At 45.1% G+C, this 20889-nt stretch overlaps 1 long non-coding RNA gene across 1 annotated transcript; it reads right to left on the reverse strand.

The window, feature by feature from the left end:
• Positions 1–14303: 14303 nt before the first annotated feature.
• On the reverse strand, positions 14304–18668 carry LOC123602828. Its single transcript, XR_006714601.1, has 3 exons — positions 18525–18668; positions 16536–16660; positions 14304–15333 (listed from the first exon to the last, which is right to left on the reverse strand). It is a non-coding gene; the product is annotated as an uncharacterized LOC123602828 (long non-coding RNA).
• Positions 18669–20889: the final 2221 nt, after the last annotated feature.

Below are 20889 nucleotides of genomic sequence, written 5' to 3' on the forward strand. Positions count from 1 at the left end.
GTCACTCAACTTGTACATGATGTATCAGTAAGTGCCCACTGCTGGTTGAGACATATAAACTGAGAATTCAGAACCCTCCATGATGAGATATGAATTTACCTTACCCTACAGTCTTTCCATTTATGGGCCCCTTTTTTTTTGTAGATCCAGCCACCAGAAAGGAGGGAGTAAGTTCAGTTTTTACAATGATATGATATTCCATGTATTATTGTCCCCATTTCATAGCAAGATGGCTGCAACAATCTTCCCGTCTCCATTCTCATGCTTTTTGCGCTGTGACTTTGTTGATTTCTCTACCCATTGAACCTAGGCTTGGCCAGGAGCCTCACTTTGGCCAATGGGCCATTACAAATGTAAGCAGAAGTTTGAAATCGTTTCTACATGGGTTTGCTTTCTTTTGCTTGTGGCTGCAACTCGGAGACCACTGTGTGAATAAGCCAATTCAGCCTAGTGGAATAGTTATAGGGAAAATCAAGTTACCCCGGACAGACATGTGGGGGAGACCGTCGTAGACTAGGCAGCCCCATTGAAGACATTGTTTGACTTGATCTGCATGGCTGACCTCAGAAGAGACTGGACAAACTGCCCAGTGAAGCCTAGTCCAAATTGTTGACCCACACAATAATAACAATTTTTAAGAAAGATTATTATTTCACACCTACTAAATTTGGGGCTGCTTGGTTACACAGCAATAAATAAATAATTGCTATCAGAAGGTTCAGCGAATCGCTCATAACCTCATGGGAAGTCCAGTGCTGGAGCTGGGATTCTAACCCAAGTTTGCTAACTGCACTGTCTGTTTGCCAGGATATACACTCATTCTCCCGAAGCGTCCCAAAAGAGCCATCAACGAGGTTAAGCTATATGTGAGTGAAGAATGCATGATTGCACGTTTAGCAATGATCCAAACTCAGGGAACCCGTTCTCTTAGAACTGGCTGTGTGGCAATGTGGTTGGCTTGTTAAATTGAGCAAAGTCACATAACGTCCTTCGCCAAAAAAAATAGGTTCATCCTAGATTCGGGAAAAAGAACTCTGACCCACTTGTTTGCTGCTTCTAGAAAACAAAATACCTTTGTCAGATGCCTTTTTCCAGCCTTTTCTGGAGCCTCCAGCCATCCCATAGGATTTGAGTTGGAGAGTGGCCCTGGTCTTTCTGCTCTTAGAGCTGCTGGGCAGGATGCTTGTGGGGCACAGAGGGGCAGGAAGAATGGTGAGGTCTGTGACAATGACCAGCATTCTGAAAATCACGAGTAATTTTGCATTTGCTTATCTTTTTTCTTTTCTTTCCCGCTCTCTCTCTTTTTTTAAAAAAAGAAAAAAATTTTTTTTAACATTTATTTATTTTTGAGACAGAGAGAGACAGAGCATGAACAGGGGAGGGGCAGAGAGAGAGGGAGACACAGAATCTGAAACAGGCTCCAGGCTCTGAGCTGTCAGCCCAGAGCCCGACGCGGGGCTCGAACTCATGGACCGTGACATCATGACCTGAGCTGAAGTCGGACGCTTAACGGACCAAGCCACCCAGGCGCCCCTCTCTCTCTCTCTTAAAGAGACCCATCTCTTAAAGACAGAGAGAGAGAGAGAGAGAGAGAGAGAGCGCCCACGTGCAAGTTGGGGACAGGGAGAAAGAGAGAGAGAATCTCAAGCAGGCTCCACATCCCGGGTAGAGGCTGACACAGGGCTTGATCTCTGGACAGTGTGACCAACTGAGCCACCAGGGTGCCTGGCATTTGTTCATTTTCAATCGGAATGAGAAAAGCGAACCCGAAGGGATTGCAGCTGGCAGGAAAGGCAGACGCACAAATTCCACCTTGCACGCGAAATCTCCAGGGGCGCTAGAGGTTGCTGAAGAACCGTCACAGAAGTTACCAGCCTTCCTGTCTGAGGGAGCTTAGGTCCTTTCTGACGGGCCAAGGACACCACGTGTTCAGTGCTAGTGTACTGAGTACCTAGGGTGTGCGGAGCACAGCAGGCATGCAGACAAACAGCAATCTGCGAGTGTGTGTGTCGTGTCTATCGTGAGCTCTGGCCGGGGCGCAACAAGCCTGACCCTCCAGGGGAGACTCTCCCTCTAGGGAGGAGCCATGAGCCAAAGATTTACATGAACCCAGCTAGCATCAACCACTTTTCACGTCAGCACAAAAAAAGCCTACATAGAAGGAGAAATCTATTACCCTGGAAATTTTAAAGCCATTAAAAACCTAGACGTAGGCTCACGGTTAGACCACGCGCTGATGGGGAGGATCTGGAACATTACAACGCTCCGAAACGGGAAAGCCATGGGCTGTGTGTCAGAGAGAACTGGGATTGTGTCCTAGTTACAAGTACCACGTGACCTTGCAAGTCCCAGTCTTTGAAAAGTAACGTAACTTTTAGGATTGCGCTCACTCAAGATTGTATTGTCTGCAAATGCCTTGGTACATTGCCTGGTCCCTCGCGGGTCCAAAATATGTGTCAGTTCGGGAGTATGTTCCAGTTAAAAATACATTAACTCCATATTTACAGGGTGTTTTTTTTGAATAGCAGAAATTAAACGCTCTTGGGGGAAGCAGATCTTTAGGCCACCACATGGATGAAACCTGAACATATTACGCGGAGTGAAATAAAAGACAGAAGGACAGATACTGTGTGATTGCCACTTACATGAGGGGCCTAGCATAGGCAAATTCATAGAGGCAGGAAGTAGAACAGAGGCTTCTGGGGCCTACTGGGAGAAGGGGGGGGGGTTGGTGTTTCATGGGCAAACAGCTTCAGCTGGGGATGATGAAAAACTGCTGGAGATGGACAGTGGCAATATTTGCACATTATGCATGTCCTTAAGGCCACTCAACGGTACGCTGCACAGGGTTAAAATGGTCAACTTACGTTAGGTAGATTTTGCCACAAACCCGTAACGAACCAACAAAAAAACCGATTCAAGCCGCTCGGGATTAAGCATGGCATGAATGCTAAGTCTGGTGCAACGTGTCACTGAGGATATAAAAGACAAAAGGCCTCCACGTCTAGGAGGATAGTGTCAAGTCAGCTTGGGAGGCTAGCTTTGAATGTTAACTACTTTTTAATATCCACTCTCTTTGTCATCATCTCCGCAGCAGGTTGAATGAGAACTGATGAATCGGAAAGCAGTTGGCTCCACCTCTGAGCTTAGAGGTCAAGCTCTCAAAGCGGCTGAACTTATCCGTTCTCGCACTGACTCCGCTGGGACCCATCTCACCCTACGCCGGAAGACACATCTGGAGAACATAAGCAGTAGACAGCCGAATAGGCACAAAAGTTACACGCAGGGCAGGTGTGAGCGCTGGTGACCATGTCAGGGGTCCTGCAACTATCATGGCAAGAAATCCCGCTCAACCTGGCTTAGGCAAACCAAGGGAATTTATGGGCTTACGAACTGAGTGAGTCCTGGCTTTGTGGGAGGCTGGACCCACCGCTCCCAGGATGTCACCAAGGACCCGCATGCTCCCTCTCCCTATTTGGTCCGCTTCACTGCAGACATCTTTCACTCGACAGCCCCAGGCTCATAGCTCCCAGGGGCCATTCCTTCCTAAGGCAATTCCTGACCTCGTATCCTCACGCCACATCATCCAGAAGAAGTCAGGCCTCTTTGGGTAGCTTTCACGAACTTCTTTTTGCTAGAAGGGCCAGCAAACATCTCTTCCTCATCTCATTGGCTCTGATTGGGTCACATGCCTATCCCTGAGCTAATCTCTGTGACCAGGCAGATAGGGATACCAAGAGGCTGCAGCCCAGTGTGTGGTTGTTCCAAGGTTATGCTGTAGCCTATATACGAAAGGCTCTCTCTGAAACTCTACAGAGCCCAGCATGCACAGCCAATCAAAATAGCAACCTGCAAGTTTAGGCCGTCTTTTCGCCAAGGGTATGAATTCCCTGAATGTTAAGGGTAGTGTCCCCGTCTTATATCCATTCACAGAATCTGACACATTATGGCTGCTCAGCAAGGTCTTATTGAACGAATACATGATTGTGTGAGTGAAGAGAAAACTAGCTGGAATGCATAAACCACTCACAAATCGTGTCTCTGAGGTCTCCATATATCACTGACCTTTCCAACAATTTCTTGCTACTGGACGATAACCAATTGTTAAATTTTTAATATGAAATGAAGGCGAGGCCGAGCACAGATGAATCCAATTTCAACCTTCTGATCTCTTGGAAGGTGACATTTTTGGATCTCCCATTTGCTGTATCTAGGTTGTTAGGAAAGTTGAGTCCTTGAAACGCAAAGCTCCTTGAGAAAAAACTAAGCTCTTACCCGAGCCTTCTCTCCATACTCAACATGGGAAAGAAAGCCACCAAGTCTGATGGGTTTGTGTGTGTGTGTGTGTGTGTGTGTGTGTGTGTATGTGTGTGCACGTGATAGAGTAGTAGTTAGACTGTAAACACTAACTTTGTGTGTATTTTTATGATTTAATTTCTCCTTTTTATGGGTATATAAAACATATTTTTAAAAATAAATAAATCTTTGGGGCGCCTGGGTGGCGCAGTCGGTTAAGCGTCCGACTTCAGCCAGGTCACGATCTCGCGGTCCGTGAGTTCGAGCCCCGTGTCGGGCTCTGGGCTGATGGCTCAGAGCCTGGAGCCTGTTTCCGATTCTGTGTCTCCCTCTCTCTCTGACCCTCCCCCGTTCATGCTCTGTCTCTCTCTGTCTCAAAAATAAATAAACGTTAAAAAAAAAATTAAAAAAAAAAGAAATATGCAGATTATGAACACGTAAAGCTGCAATGGTTCAAAATAATATTAGCCTCTTACAGGAAACGTTATGAGCCCACCGGCATCTTAAATACAGATGGCATTTTATGTAGATAAGCAACCAGTGGTAAAAATGTTTTTTTAATTTTTTTGAGAGAGAGAGAGAGTACAAGTGGGGGAGACGGGCAGCGGGGCGGAGGGGGGGGGCTGCGGGGAGAGAAGGAGGGACAGAGTCCTAAGCAGGCTCCATGCTCAGCAAGGAGCCCAATGAGAGGCTTGATCCCACAACCCTGGGATCATGACCTGAGCTGCAATGAACACTCGGATGCTCAACCAACTGAGCCACCCAGGAGCCCCAAGTATTTATTCTTACATGTTCTCTTTTAGAAACTACTATTCTACGTGTCGAGTTTCCTTTTCATTTAGATAGAGAAAAACATAAAAATCCCCTGAGCCTCTACCTGCCTTTTTCTGTATGTGAACCCTGGCATACAAGCGATTAAGAGTCTCCCATAGCCCCTTTCCTAGCCTGTCTTTCCTTCTATTTCTACCTTCTTCCCGTGGACGCTCGCATCTTCCCCTATGCTTCAACCACGTGTAAGTTAATGACCCCAAATCACTGTACCCAGTTGTACCATCACTCATCAGTGCCAGAATATTATGTCCAACATCCTAACGGAAATCACTGTTGTAATGTCCCAATGATCTCAGGGGCCTTGGTTGATGGCATTAATCATCTACAAGTCCTACCCAGCTAGATCATTTGGGGTCAGCTCGGATTCCTCTTTCCCCCTCATCTATTCTGTGGCTCCCCTCGGTTTCAACTCACACCTGGTTCCATAATATACGTCTCTCTCCATTCCGTGGCCGCGTTTAACCTGCGTTCGCTTTTCTGGACGACCGTATTCTCTACCTCTTTGAAGGGAGTGCTTCTAGTTTCTTCCCAACTAACCCGTCATCCACCTGCCCTCACCCTCATCATAATAGGTTTTGAATACCATCTGATTATTCAAATTTTCCTCCTTAAAATTCTTCACAGCCTTCTCACTGCTTTTAGAATAAAGTACACGTTCAGAGATTTCTGTAATCTGGCTCCGGCTTACTGTACAATCTCACATTCTGCTCTTCCCTTCAGTTACAAGAGCCCTCTGCTCCCACCATCTGATCCCTGAATAGTCTGACAACACTCCCCAGGACTCCAGGCCCATCCCTCTGCCTAGACTGCTTTTCTCACATTTCTTCCCCCGTACAGTTAACTTCAGTAAAGTCTTTGTAGACTTCCCACCACAATTAATCACTCCCTCCTCTGTACTCCCACCAAACTCTGTTCAGAGCGTGCACATCTGGTCCCAGTCTTCCTGGGCGCGCCAAGCACTTCTTGGAGGAGGTGGGGGAGAGAGGAATGGGTCTCATTCATCTCTGCACGGACAGTTCCTAGCCGGTGCCTGGTGGTTAACATGCACTAAAAAAAAATGTTCAGTGAATGAGTCTTCATTTTGAATACTCAGCAAGACTTAACTTTGACCTACAAACTCCCCAAAGGAGGAAAAAGGAAGCCTGCAGGTTCATCATGGTTGTGTTGACCACACGCACGAAAAGCAAGCAAGTTATAAAGACAAGCTACAGCAGAGTAAGTCCATTTTGCTACAGTCCCTTCTGTCTTTTAGGAAGTGTCTAACTTGAGATCCCTTTCCCGTGCTCCCTTTCCAAGGTTTAATGTACGTGATTAATCTTGACTTGCCTTAATACCGCTAGGAATGTGGCATTGACCTCAGCTGAACACCGGCAAAGTGATTAATGTTACATGACCTGGACGAGATTTTTTTTTTTTTTTTTCCTTCACTCTAGATCCTGAATAAACACATTCATGCCAGATTCGGTTGCAGACCTTTGCTCAATAGAAAATGTACCGTGATTTCAAAGGGTAATGTTTCAGATGCAATAAACAATGTTAAAGGAAACATGGTTCTTGTTAAAGAAAATGCTGTTTCAGGCTAAAGTCCCAGTGATCATAAAAGATTCATGGTGCAATAAACAAAATGAACCACAGGCAGGCAGGTCCATTCGGCGACTAACCACTGATTGAATTTCCCAACACTCTTGGACTTTCCGAGAGATAAACTATTCACAAAAGGTCTATGTTAAATATAAGGCTGTCATTTCCTTTTTATGTTTCTAGAGAGGTCCAAGAACAGTAGAGCCCCCCCCCCTTCTTTTTTTCCCCCCTATTGGTTGTTTGTGTTTTTGAATTTTTTATGATGTGGGAAGACTGGCAAACACTTGCTATGATTGTCAAATGCCTTAAATCAAGAAGAGAAAATGCAATAAAACACAGTTTCCATGGTAACACATTGTAACCTAGTACCTCTGGATTATGAGCCAGCTTACATCTGTGATCATTACTTGTTGACAGGCATAAATTGAGCCTAAAAGCATTAATTTTAGAGATAAAACTGGAATGTGGAGCTAAGTTATAATAATGTTTAAATATTTCCAAGGTAGTGGCAGCAAATCAACACTGGTTATGTCACTATTTAAATAATGTTAATAAACTAAGCATAAACACTTAAAAAATTTACAAGCTTTTTTCTAAAGATGGTATAACACATTTATATAAGCTCTTGAGGCAGCAAGTGGGAGCTGACATGTTTTCAGTGGGGTTACAAGAAATCCAATGTCAGCAATTAAATGGTATGATAGATAGGCTTTTTAATGAAGGAATGTTTTCAATATGGAAATAACCCTGAAAAATCTCAGTCGTTTACTTCCTAAAACTATCTTAGGGCATACATACACAATGTTTCTCGATGTTTCTCAGTAGACATAATTTCCTTTTTTTTTTTTTTAAGAAGAAACCAAAATAAAATATGAACTATCACATTAGAAGGTTTTCATGCATGCTTTTCTACACATTCACTCCCCTGTTCTCATTAGAAGCATTCATACGTCTGTCAGACATTGTAAGGCTTAAAAACAAAAAAAAAAAAAAGAATGATTGTCTCTACAGGCTGCCTCCAGCTGGCTTCAGCAGTTAGCCATTAACCAATACGATCAACAATCAAAAAGACCATTTTTTTCAAGGCTATTTGTAACACTTCTAAATATGCCCGTACGATAATCAAGGTAGTCTGATATGCTACGGCATGGTTTCATGCGATACAGTAATAAAACAATGGCTGGTTTTCTCCACATTTAGACTTTAAGAAAAAGTCCACTTCTCTGGAAACTTCTGAGGTCAGCTTCCCTGCTAACACTTAAAAGGATCATGGGAGGGGTGCCTGGGTGGCTCAGTTGGTCAAGGGTTCGGCTCAGGTCATGATCCTGTCGCTCATGAGTTCGAGTCCCGCGTCGGGCTCTGGGCTGACAGCTCAGAGCCTGGGGCCTGCTTCGGATTCTGGGTCTCCGCTCTCTGCCCACCCCTTACCGTTACCGCTTCTCTACAGTGGAGATTAGACCTACTGTATAAGGTGGTTATGAGCACCTCGTGAGGTGGACACATGCGGGGAGCTGAGACGAGTCCTTGGGGCACGGTGAGCCCTCGGCAAAGGTTAACCCCTGTGGTCACCATGGTCACTATCACAGCGTCACCCGAGGCCTTGCTCTGCGGTTCTCACCTAGGGGTGCCCGGTAAATGTGAAACTGAGCAAGCCAGCTTATTCGACCGGGTATTGGAAGAGTTGACTTGTAACTATTTTTGCTAGAATATATAGCGCTTTCAGGAAATTGGGCCAGATTGCTTTTATTCACGTGCACTGTACGTCTCTGAGATTCATCAAACCCCTGGTCAGAGAGCTCACAGAGTTATGCAAGAATCCTATGGCCCACTGTTGCTAATTTGTAGAATTAAACCCTTGGGAACACTGCGGGGTGTCTGATCCAGCGTAACACAGACTTGTGTTTAACCTATTGACCCGGGAAGGGCAGGGATTTGAGAATCCTTCATACTTTGAAGAAGTCGCTTAGAAATATGCCAGCTACTTCCATTTTCTCAGTTTTTTTTTTTTTTTTTTTTGCCCCCCTTCAGCCCTGCTTTTAAAGAATGTAACCATTTTAAGAAGGAAGAAAGCAATTTGCTTCCATCGTAATTGGTATAGATCCTGGATTATGTCAACCTGGCATTTAGTTTGTCCAAAATTAAAAAAAAAAAAAAAAAAAATGAAGACGCTGGCCTCTGCATATCCAGCTCTCAGGGCTCGAGGTACTATTTTGCATTCCCTTTTTTTATTCTTAGTCATTTTCCATTCACCTTCCCCAATGCATACCCCCAAATGCCTCCCCACTTTTTTTTTTTTTTGCCTCCCCAACTTTTAATCAGATCTCTATTTTTTTGCAATCTTAGCCAGTGACCTCATCCTGTAGACACAAAAAATAAAGAGGCTCTCTTTTAACAGCACCCTCACTTATGAGAAAGTGCTAAGGTATCACAAGACGGATATGCAAAACCATCAATAAATGTCAGCTCCCTGTTTAAAGAAAGGCGTTGCCCAGTTTAGGGGAAGAGTGTCTTTATTTTCTCTTTCTCAGGTTAATCCTTCAACCTATATGCCCAGCTGGTTCCTTATCATCTCTTCTCTGTACCCTGGTTCAATTTGCTATTCCCATTTCTGTATTTTTAGGACATTTCTCTTTTCTGATTCTTCTCACGGTCTTTGTCCTCCAAACCCAGTCTTCCTTCATCCCAGGGAAGTACTTGGCCCGAAGGGCAGCAGGCGATAGATCAAAGGGTCTAAGCTTTCCCCAGTCGGGTCATCCAACCGAGTGTCTCTGAGCCACCTTTACAAAATTTCCCAGGGAGAGGCACTTGGGTGGCTCAGTTAAGCGTCTGACTCTTGGTCTGGGTAGTTCCGGTCATGATCTCACAGTTTGTAACGTTCGAGCCCTGAGTCGGGCTCTGCGCGGACAGCACGGAGCCTGCTGGGATTTCTCTCTCCTTCTCTCTCTCTCTCTCTCTTGGACCCTCCCTGGCTTGCTCGCTCACTCGCGCGTGCACTCTCTCTCTCTCTCAAAAAAAAAAAAAAAAAGATAAATTAAATAAATAAAAAATAAATTCAAAAATTTCCCGGGTAAACCAAAGCAAAACAGTCCTTCCTCCTTGTGTATTGCTACCCCCTTTTCATTATGTAACAATGTGTGTAGTTGGGTGTCTATATTATCCACACCAGCGAAATGCTGATCATCAGGCTGTTGGCTTCCCCTGTTTTTCCTAAAAGGACGTCATTTTCCTGCTCTGAAACTTTCTGGAAGCTTGCAGTCAAGGAAAATGAAAGCCGAGTTCATTGTCTAGCTTGCCAGCCAAAGGGACTTGAACTCCTGACAGCTCTCCATTCCGTTTCTTAACTCCAGGGCCCAGTGTTGGCTTCCTGACTTTGACGTGTCCTAGGGGATACGGTGCTGTCTACCGAGGACTGGATGTAGGTCCCTACATTTACTATGTTAAACAGAACACCACAGGCCCCAAATGGCATCACTTAGTACACGGAGACTTAATACCTAACCTAAGTGCAGTTTCAACTCCTAGGAATGTGACCTTTAGCCAGTCAACAAGGGAATTTCCTGGTCAGCACGAGCAAATTTATTGATAGACCCCTCCCATTCCTCTTAGCAGGGCGACCTTGCCTAAAACAATGGATTCTTTGCTAATAATTTCCTTTTTTCCCCCATTCCCTCGCTACGTCTGAAAACTTTTCCTTTTCTGTAGCCCTTTGGAACGCCCCTCTACTTGCCACACGGGAGGCTGCCCCATTCATGAACTGATTAATAAAGCCAATTAGATCTTCAAAATTCACTCCGTTGACTCTTTGTTACTTAACAGTCTAAAAGAGCACAGGTAAGGCATTACCTTTACTCCTCCAACTGAGCTTATATTTCTATCTATATTCTTCTGATGGTTCCACTACCGGTAAGAGACACCTCATTACTCTAATCGTTAACTGAAGCATTCCTCTGAATCACAGCTTTGAAACTTTCTCTTCAGAATTTTTTTTTTTTTTTCCCCAGGACGAGACCTCTGTGCTGTTGATGATTTCCACACTGCCTCGAAAACAGCTGATGCTTATTGACTGGCGGTAGAATTCAATTGCCTTCCATGTATTCACTGCCAAGTACATACAAACAGCCAGAATGGAACAGCCAGTCAGCACGATGACATCACATTCTTTCTTTGAAAGGCGCTTTTAAAAAAAGAGTCTGTGGAACTCAGTTTGCAGGGTCCTAACCTAGCTTTGGCAAATGGCTCCACCATCACCATGAGGCAAAAAAAAAAAAAAAAAAAAGGGGGGGGGGAATGGTTGAAATTCAGATCCTTCCAGATTAGGTGAAAGAAGGAAGGGCAGCTTTGCTTTCTTGCCCTTGGGCTGCCTCCTTTCATCATTAGTAATTCTATCCCTCTCTTATCTGATCAGGCAGGGACACATTATCTCACCAGCAAATGAATACACTGTGGAAAAACTCCCCAAATGCAAATGAACAGGGGAAAAAAAACCCAACAAGGTGCTGCCGCGTAAATTACTGTAGCTTCCCCGCCCCCCCCCCGCCCCGCCCCCACTGCCTGTGGATGGAGAAGTTATGAATATTCTGAATTAATTCCACCTCTACTTATTCAAACTTTGTCAAGATAAACCTTTTATCTCATTGTTCTAACTGTTACATACAGGAGATCATTTACATGACAGTAATTACGTTGCTATATTTAGTAGCATGCTCTTGGCCCATTTCTGGTAACTTCCCTTTATACAAAACATTGAATGGGCTTTTCAAAACTTGGAAGGTATGTGTATGATATTATTTAAAACATGACAGCTAGAAAGCAGAGCAATTCGGGTAGATTTTGTACACCTCACAGCTTTTGGGGAAGATCAAAAGAGGAATAATAGCTCTAAAGTTCCTTTTTAACAATGTGTACTATTAGAAGGAAGCTTCTCTAAGTTTTATTGGCTTTCTCCTGTTCCCACAAGCAAACGATATTTTCATTTTTTTTTAATATATTGTGTCGAGCTACCAGAAGCTTTTTTTTTTTTTTTTATCTGACATTGATTTATTTTTCTTCATCTCTTAGGTTAAGAACAATGAAGAAAAAGAAACTATTCCTTTGGACCAAACAATTTATTTGAAACTTTGACTTCAGAGAGGCCCTGGTGGCATTCTTTCATTTGTTTCAAGGTGTTAGTTGGCTTACCCCTTTCTAACTTGTCCAAACACAGGGATTTCACTGGCAATGCGGGGTTTGCTGGCCAGCTGAACCACATCACCTAGAGAAACCATGAGCCCTTCTTTTCTGGTGCCCATCGTTCTGAAGTTTTTAGTCGAGAGAGCATCGCCTCCCATCTTGAGATGTCTTGTTTCAGCTGCGAGGGTTACCTGTTTCTCCAAATTTTATTTTTATTTTATTTTTTTTTAAATTTTTTTTTTTCAACGTTTATTTATTTTTGGGACAGAGAGAGACAGAGCATGAACGGGGGAGGGGCAGAGAGAGAGGGAGACACAGAATCGGAAACCGGCTCCAGGCTCTGAGCCATCGGCCCAGAGCCCGACGCGGGGCTCGAACTCACGGACCGCGAGATCGTGACCTGGCTGAAGTCGGACGCTTAACCGACTGCGCCACCCAGGCGCCCCTCCAAATTTTACCTCAAGAATGACGCTTGATTATTCTCTTAGAAGCTTGTAAAGCTTCACGAAATACAAGGTCTAATATGCGCTGGCGTGCGCCATCTTTCCTCCATGTGAGTTACCAATCTGTAGTGACTCCCAATCTTCCTAGGAGCACCACCAAGTTCCCCACAGTTCATTTTAGTTGCTGAGCTGAGCCTCAACTGGCAACCTCACAGATGTCCCTTTCAGAACTAGAAATAACTAGCTCCTTTACAACATTGTGTTCTTCAAAATACGTTAAGATGGGGGCGCCTGGGTGGCTCAGTCGGTTAAGCGTCCGACTTCGGCGCAGGTCATGATCTCGCGGTCCGCGAGTTCAAGCCCCACGTTGGGCTCTATGCTGACAGCTCAGAGCCTGGAGCCTGTTTCAGATTCTGTGTCTCCCTCTCTCTCTGACCCTCCCCCGTTCATGCTCTGTCTCTCTCTGTCTCAAAAATAAATAAACGTTAAAAAAAATTTTTTTTTTTTTTAAAATACGTTAAGATGGAAAACTTCATTTAGGCTTTCAGTTGATCTTTTTCTTAATAATAATAAAAAAAAAATTGTGTGTGGGGTGGGACGTAAGTGTGGAAGAGGAAAAAACCCCAAGTGTAAAACTACAGGGAGACCATGTGTGGGGAGCATTTTGTATATTATCGTGGGATTAGGATATAGGCTCTCTGATAAGTTTGTAAACCATATGATCGTGTTACATTTCCCATGGAGGCGGGAAATCTGCAAAGCAGCAGAGTCTTCGAAGTAAAACCTTCTTACTCCCACTCCTTATGGGCATGAGTTGGAAATGGTGCTTTTATTAACAGCATAGCCCTAAAGCTCGATCGGGAGACATCCTCGGCCCACCTCTGCCCCAGCTGATTCCCCTTATTCCCTATTTCCATTCGTATACTATTCTTCCCTCTTATTAAACTTATTTTTCCCTTGGACTTTCCTGTGCCTTCCCTGTGCCCATTGGTCCTTAGCCCTTGGTGCACCAAACTCTTAATAGTGTCACGACTCTAAAACTACATCAAGAAAAGTCACAAAAGGCTCCTCAAAGGATCAGAGAGAAATACTGCGCCTATAAATACTGCACACAACCTCAGAAAACAGCTGGAGAGGCCCTCTAATTGTTCCGAGGCTTTTATTAGAATCCCCAGTGCTGGCTGGAGCGGGTGATTCTGTTTTGAAACATTCTCAGGTGATTCCTGTTCGCACCAAGATCCCCACTGAGATCCTTCCCCAGATACCCACGGAAGCATCAGAAATCACAATGAAATGCCAGATTCCACATGACTGTTTTCACGGTGGAAAACAATTTTGCTTCGGTGGGAAACTACGTGCGGTCTGCACACGGCACACCCTTCCTGTTACCTGATTCTCGCCTTTCATTGTCTTTGAGCCATTTCACAATTCACCTGTTATAGGTAACTCAGCGACATGCAGGTGCTTCCCTGGCTGGTAGAGGTTCACTTGATTTCCCCCCACTGCCCCTGGGAAAAACCAGTTTTGAGCCATTTGCATACTCATTTCAATATTCCCGGTCTATAAACACGTCTCTTCAGCTTCTCTTCAGCTGGTTGTCACATCTGTTGGGTCCTTCTTTGATTAATGAGTAGAATCAGATCCTTAACATGTATATGTTTTTATATCTCAGAGGGTCATGATGTTACCCTTTTTTGAAAATTATGTTTTAACACCATTCTCCCCATCCTTCCCGCCTCATTCTTTCCCTCCCTCGGATGGTTCCTTCTTTTTACAGGGAGGGTGATTGGGATTTCTGAATTCAGCATTTGATGGGCATATATATTTTCAGGGGCACAATGGGCCACAGTTGGGATGTATTAGGTTCATCTAGTCCCCTCCATTACTGGAACTAAGTCAACCAAAGCCCAGAAAAAATGGAGACTATTTTCAAGGTCTTTTTTTTTTTTTTCAAGTAGTAACAGAATGGAATTTGAACCCAAGTGTGGCTAATTCCAGACTTCAAAGCCTTTATTACTACAGAAAATCTATTCTTCCTCAAGGGGTGGTGGGGGGGGGGAATGAAAACACAAACCTGAAAGTTACCCTAAGACTTTAATGAGAGTCGGAATGTAAAGCCGCTGTAACACCGTGCCTCACGCATACAGGCCCTCAGTGAATAAAACAGAATGACAAAGGAAAGGGTGTCATTTCTGTGTCTGGTTGGTCAACCAATCTCACTGATGCATACAGACCCTTCACACGTCACTTATTTTCCAACAATGCTTGGGCACATAATAATCACTCAATAAAACCCCGGTGACTGGAACTAGGAGCCATGCAAAGGCACCCCGGCCGATTTGAAACAACGCCTCCCTGAACTGTAGAGCTTGAAGATGACGGCAGGTTGTTTTCATCCCGATTTGCTCTCTAATCCATGCGTTAACCATAAATTCTAAAAGAATCCAACCAGACTTGTCGTGAATAACTTACACTCTAGAGCCATTGTTGTAACTCAATATCCCGACCTACTTTTTCTAGAAAATCACTTTACATTCCTGTTCGCACAGGAGTATTGTCATAAACCCTTGTGGGTGCGGGACAGCCTATTTTAGGAAATTGGTAGCTGCACTTACATTGGTTACTGCTTCCTTCCTCAGCAAAACTTCCCAGGTGGACCTTCAGTTCAAGCAGATGACGCGGGGCCACATTCGCAAAGGCGCTCCAAAGCATAGATGCCGGAGAGCTCTTTAGACTGCGTGCTAACTATATTTTTATATACTCTGTTTCCACCCCCCACCCCCCAGCTGTTTCCTTTGCTGCCTGAGCTGTCTGGCCATGTCTGAACTGCAGCTGATGAAGCCTTTTCTGGCAAGTTGCCCAGGGAGCAGCTCTCCTGTAGATTCCGCCTCTCTCCAGGAGTTGCCTGCCTTCGGTATAATGGGCAGCATTGAAAGCTGCGAGGCGGTCGGTCCACAAGGTCAGAGTGCCTTTCATTCCTGCAATAATCAACCAGTGTAGCTCTTCCTCAGACCTGGGGAGAGAGAAGATAGAGGTCAAAAGAGCAATTACATTTCACATTGACTCCAGAAAAGGCTTGGATCACAAGACTGAAAAGAAAAACGGATTCTAGCCTCCTTCGTATCCATTCCCTTTCTGGTCCTCTTTGTTATTAACACTGGCCCGAAACCATAACAAGTTTTAGCTTGATGACGTGAAAAGCGCATTTTCCGCCTGCAGATGAGATCTTTCTTCGTAGACATTTAGCACTGTCAGCAGATTGCAAAAGAATGCAAATGGGACTGCAGGGTCTATAACCAGAGACAGTAAGCAAAGGCCATTAATTATGTTTTTAAAAAATGTTAACCCTCGCAGACTGGAGAACAAGCAATTGTGCTAATTTCAATCTGTAATCAGTCCCTACATTAGCATAACTTTATTTATTTAGCATTAAGGCAACAATTTAGAGAATATAATTTAGTTGGAAATGTCAGTAATTTTGCAGCGGCAGATTGTTGTGACAAAGCTACCTCTGTTTGACCTTACAGCTGCCAGGACTAATTACTTTAATTGCATTAATTGCACTGACCATTCTGGTGCTTAGCGCAGCGGCTGTGACTCTAACCACTGAGCCAATCAACCTGGCTGAATTCTCAGGAAAACGGGCTGTTTCCTTATAAATCGCCTTTGATTCTTTGCTGCATTTCGAGAACCCAGATAATCCACCGATTATCAGGACTGGCACTGGGATCAAGAATTTTGAGGAAAGTCCTTGAAGGAAAAAAAATATTTTTTCTATTTCCTACGCGATCCTTATCGCTCATGGCCGACTCGATGATAAAGTAATGCCACCAGTTCACTAATGACCACGAAGTGTTTTCAAAAATGCTCGTGGCGGTTTGATAGTCAACTCACAATCCCTTGTTTCACATTTTGGAGTGCAGTGGTTTTTAAAAGTCTGTTTGTTTCAAGGTTTGTTTTCACCTTGTTGAGTGAATGAATACCCGCTGTTCCCTGGGATTTGACTCAACACAAGGAGAAAGACACAGCGAAGCCCTAGGTTAAGACCTGTGGTCTTATGAACCTGAAAAAGATATTTTCTCCTGATAAGGAAGCCCCTACAAGACGTTTCATGAATAATTTGCTACCGGGAACGCATCTCAGCTGAAATGAAGATCTCTTGAAATACCCATTCTTACACATGAAACCATGGAATCAGAAAGTCACAAAGTTTACCAATCGTCCAATTCAATGCCCAACCAAGGCAGGTGTCTGCTCCTCCTTGTTTCTTCCGGATGATCATCTTATCTCTGGCTGAACACTTCAGGCTCTTTTTCTCAGATAACTCGGATTACCGTGTTCTACAATTTGGACTGTGAAAACATTCTATTAGATAACGCTACAAACCTATCTGTTTTATTATAACTTTTATTCACCAGGTGCTAATACGTATTGAATGACTGCTGTGTTCCAGGCACTGTTATTATAGACCCGTGACCTGCGTTTATATATTCATCTCATGCGGCCAGCAGTGCTATGCAATATGTATTACAAAATGTTGCAGTTAGTTGCTAAACATACCACATAAACATAGGACATAACGGAAATCAATGGAATTCATGGCGGAGCCTGGATTCAAATCCAGATATTTGGGTCTGGAGCCCCTGAGCTTGATCCGGATGCTTGACTGCCTCAGTATGAGATCAAATTCCCCCTCCATAGAGGAAGGGTTCATAGATCTGATAACGCAGCTCTCCTTCTGTGTCAGTGACTCCTAACTAGCTGCCTCTGGCTTCTCACCTGGCAGAGCTTCCATGTGGCAACATTTCTCTGGAGAGCGAGGCACCCAGATCCCAAGAAAGACTTAGCACTCCCAGGGTGTGCAGTACTTAAGGCTAAGTTCTACTTTTCCGCAAGCGCTTAGCCCGTATATCATGTCCTCGGGGAAGTTTTCTTGATCTCTGGTTTACCTTAGGAGGTCTTCTTCTTCTTATTGTTATTTAAATGATTATTTATTTTTGAGAGGGGGGAGGGGCAGAGAGAGAGGGGGACCAAAGATCGGAAGTGGGGCTCTGTGCTGACAGCAGACAGCCCGACTCGGGGCTCGAACTCACGAACCACAAAATCATGACCTAAGCTGAAGTCGGACACTTAACCTGCTGAGCCACCCAGGGGGCCCCTAGGAGCCCTTATTATAAGCTCTGGTGGGACGACAGAGCTTTCTTTATTAGCATGAATTCCCTGTAATTCAACACTTAAGTAACCCGGATAGCCCGCCTTTAATACGGAAAGAAGTGGTCCTATTCATGTTCAACAGTTTTACCATTCGTGAGGCAATCCCACACAAAGCATGATAAAATTTGCAGACCTCTCGATGCCTTCAGGTTTGAGCTGTGTATTCCAATCACATGGTGTCCCCCGGAAGAGGTCTATGAATGGCTCTCTTCGTTTTCTTTGCCCCAGCGCGCTCTCAGCCCCTTATCGCATGTGGAGCCCTTGTTGTGAACTTTCTGACGGATAATAAACCCTTTGGACCTAGACTTTATCTTTTCTTCCGTGGCTGCTTTATATATCCAGCTATTTTCCGGAACGTAACCCGTGACTCTGGCCAACCTGGATTCTCGCTGTGTGTGACACTTACCCCAAACTTCTGTCTCCATGACTAGGCTCATGCGGTTGCCCTCGGCCCACATCCTTCCCTCCCCCCGTCTGCTTTCTGCTTCCAAAGAAGATGTGCGAAACCCTTCCCTTTTCCACGCCCACCTCAAACAGCACATGCACATCTTTTTATTAAAAAAAAATTTTTTTTTAATGTTTACTTTTGAGACAGAGAGAGACAGAGCATGAACGGGAGAGGGTCAGAGACAGAGATGGAGACACGAAATCCGAGGCAGGTTGCAGGCTCCGAGCTGTCAGCACAGAGCCCGCCGCGGGGCTCGAACTCACGGACTGCGAGATCATGACCGGAGCGGAAGCCGGACGCTCAACCGAGGGAGCCCCCCAGGCGCCCCACATACACATCTTTTCTAGTACCTTTCTGATGGGCTGTTCCGGCAATTCTATCATCCCTGGCTCTCTCCTCTACCTCCTTTCTCTGTCCCCTGGCACCTCTCCTTCGTCACCTCGTGTGGTGGCCCGGCTCCTGTGTGTCCCCCCTCTGTGGTCCTGCGCCCTGCTGCCGTCCCCCTAGAGAAAGTCACGAAGGCGCTCGCCACCAGCATTTACCGCTTTGCATTTTCAGTCCTCGGCACATCTGCCAGGCATCTTCCCATGTTCGGTCTGAGGTCATTCTTCTGGCGGAGAAGACAGAGCCCAGCAAGAGCCGAATAGTTCGATTGGCTCTTTGTCTTGTTGACGTGACGTCATAGTCGCAACACTGTGACTAAGAGTTCCTTGTTCTGCTCCTTACACGCTGGTCCAAGTCATTTTTTCCCTTATCCCTTCCCCCCTCCCCCTCCCCCAGCACACTTGAGCCTATTTTTCTCACTTCGTCCTTTATGCTACCATTCTTCCAGGTTTGTGCCTTTGCGTTGCTTTCGTTCTTGGCCGCAAGTTCTTTGATCTTTCCAACAGGCTTTCCAAACTGGCTGCTCGCAGGAGAGCTCTCTCAGCAACCGTATCAACTTCTTTAGTTTCTCTAACATATTCGGCTCCTTATTATTATATAGTTAGAATTTCATTTTCTATCCCTTCTGGACCTATCTCTGCCTTTTGGAAACCGTGTGGCCGTGGGACCAAACATGCGTATTGTTTCTGAACTTTTTTTAATCTGCTTTTCCACGGTCTAGGATGCCTGTCAGATACTGATGCACTTTCCTGTCTTTTGCTCATTTGAATGCTAAGATCTCCTTTCCTTTCAAGTTTTTCAGCACTTCTTTGTTCTACACGTGCCCTTTCTTTTTTTAATTTTTTTTTTCAACGTTTATTTATTTTTGGGACAGAGAGAGACAGAGCATGAACAGGGGAGGGGCACAGAGAGACACAGAATCGGAAGCAGGCTCCAGGCTTCGAGCCATCAGCCCAGAGCCCGACGCGGGGCTCGAACTCACGGACCGTGAGATCGTGACCTGGGCTGAAGTCGGAGGCTTAACCGACTGAGCCACCCAGGCGCCCCTACACGTGCCCTTTCTTGAAGATCAGCATCAAGCGTAGATGCTTCAGCTGGTGACACATCCAACTTTGGCTGAGGTCATGAGGTCATGGTTCATGGGATCCAGCCCTGCAGCGGGCTCTACGCTGACAGTGTGGAGCCTGCTTGGGCTTCTCTCCCTCTCCCTCTCTTGCTGCTCCTTTTCCACTTTCACTCACTCTCTCTCTCGAAAATAAACATTAAAAAAAAAAACAACAAAAGAATCCGGTTGAGAGTAACTGTGTCTTCCACATCCAAGCTGAGAATCTACATCTCTTTTTTATCTGCTGGATTGAGGACCTCTGTCCTCAGAGGCCAGAGGGGCCCCACTCCCCAAACTACCTAATATAATGGGCGGTCCTCCCAAGCTTTGACTCCTGTGAGCAGGCACCAGCAAAGAATGCCAGAGGAGTAGAAGGGGAGGCAGCCTCGGGAGAGGTACCCAGCCTCCTTCGCTGGAGGCAAGGCTCCCACGTCAATCGCTTCCCAAAGTCCTTGACTACTGCCATCATCCTTTGTCCAGAAGGATCGCTCTACAGCTGTAGAGTGGAGACAGCAATGTGGAGGAGGTAAGGGAACTAACATGGGAGAAATGAAAAACCACGAACCATGGACGGGGCGGTAGGGGACTAGCATCCACTGAGATGCTTTTGTGTGCGGGCATCTCCACACACGGATCACTTGTTCCTTCCAATGCCATTTGGCCACATGAGGCAATGGCGCCTCAGGTACGTTGCTGGACTTCCCTAAGTCACGGAACCAGGGAATGCAAAAGCCGGGCCTGAATCCTAAAGTTGAGGATGGCCTGACAACCAAACCAGGAATTTACAATCCACTGGGCAGCAGATAATCTCAGTTACATGTTTGCAATAGTACCGAATTTACAAGGGACACATACGTACAAATCAACGCCTAGGACGACCCACCTCCAGAGCATACTCATTTTGTTGCACACGACTAATCATTTTCACGGATAGCACTAGAATGTAATCACGTCTTCTTTCCTGAAACCAGTAACCATTATTTTAGTATTTTTGCCAGGCAGAGTTTTCTATTTGTTTGCTTTCATTTTGTCTTAGTTTAAAAATCTACCGGTGACATTTCTGGGCAAAATGGAGAGAAAAACGAAGGGACACCAAAGTGATAGTCATGTAATTTGTGACCCTTAAAGGAACTGGTCTTCTTGGTACATTACTGTCAGCTAAACATACAAACGTTCTTTGAAAAGTCTGCTTCCAGATGTTAATGGAAGTATTGATTTTCACCTTTTTTTTTTTTTTTAAATAACATCTATTTACCGTGCTGCCTCCTCACCCCCATTCTGAGCTCTGTTCTCCTGAGTGTCAGTGTCAGAGGCAAGTGCCAAGATCAAGGTGACTAAGCGGGTGTCAAACCAGTTGCAGAAACAGAGAGAAGACAACTAATGGCATTGGTCTTGCAAGTCAATGGACCCTGTCTCGC

Source organism: Leopardus geoffroyi, chromosome A1, assembly GCF_018350155.1.
Source record: "Leopardus geoffroyi isolate Oge1 chromosome A1, O.geoffroyi_Oge1_pat1.0, whole genome shotgun sequence".
NCBI classification, from domain to species: Eukaryota; Metazoa; Chordata; class Mammalia; order Carnivora; family Felidae; genus Leopardus; species Leopardus geoffroyi.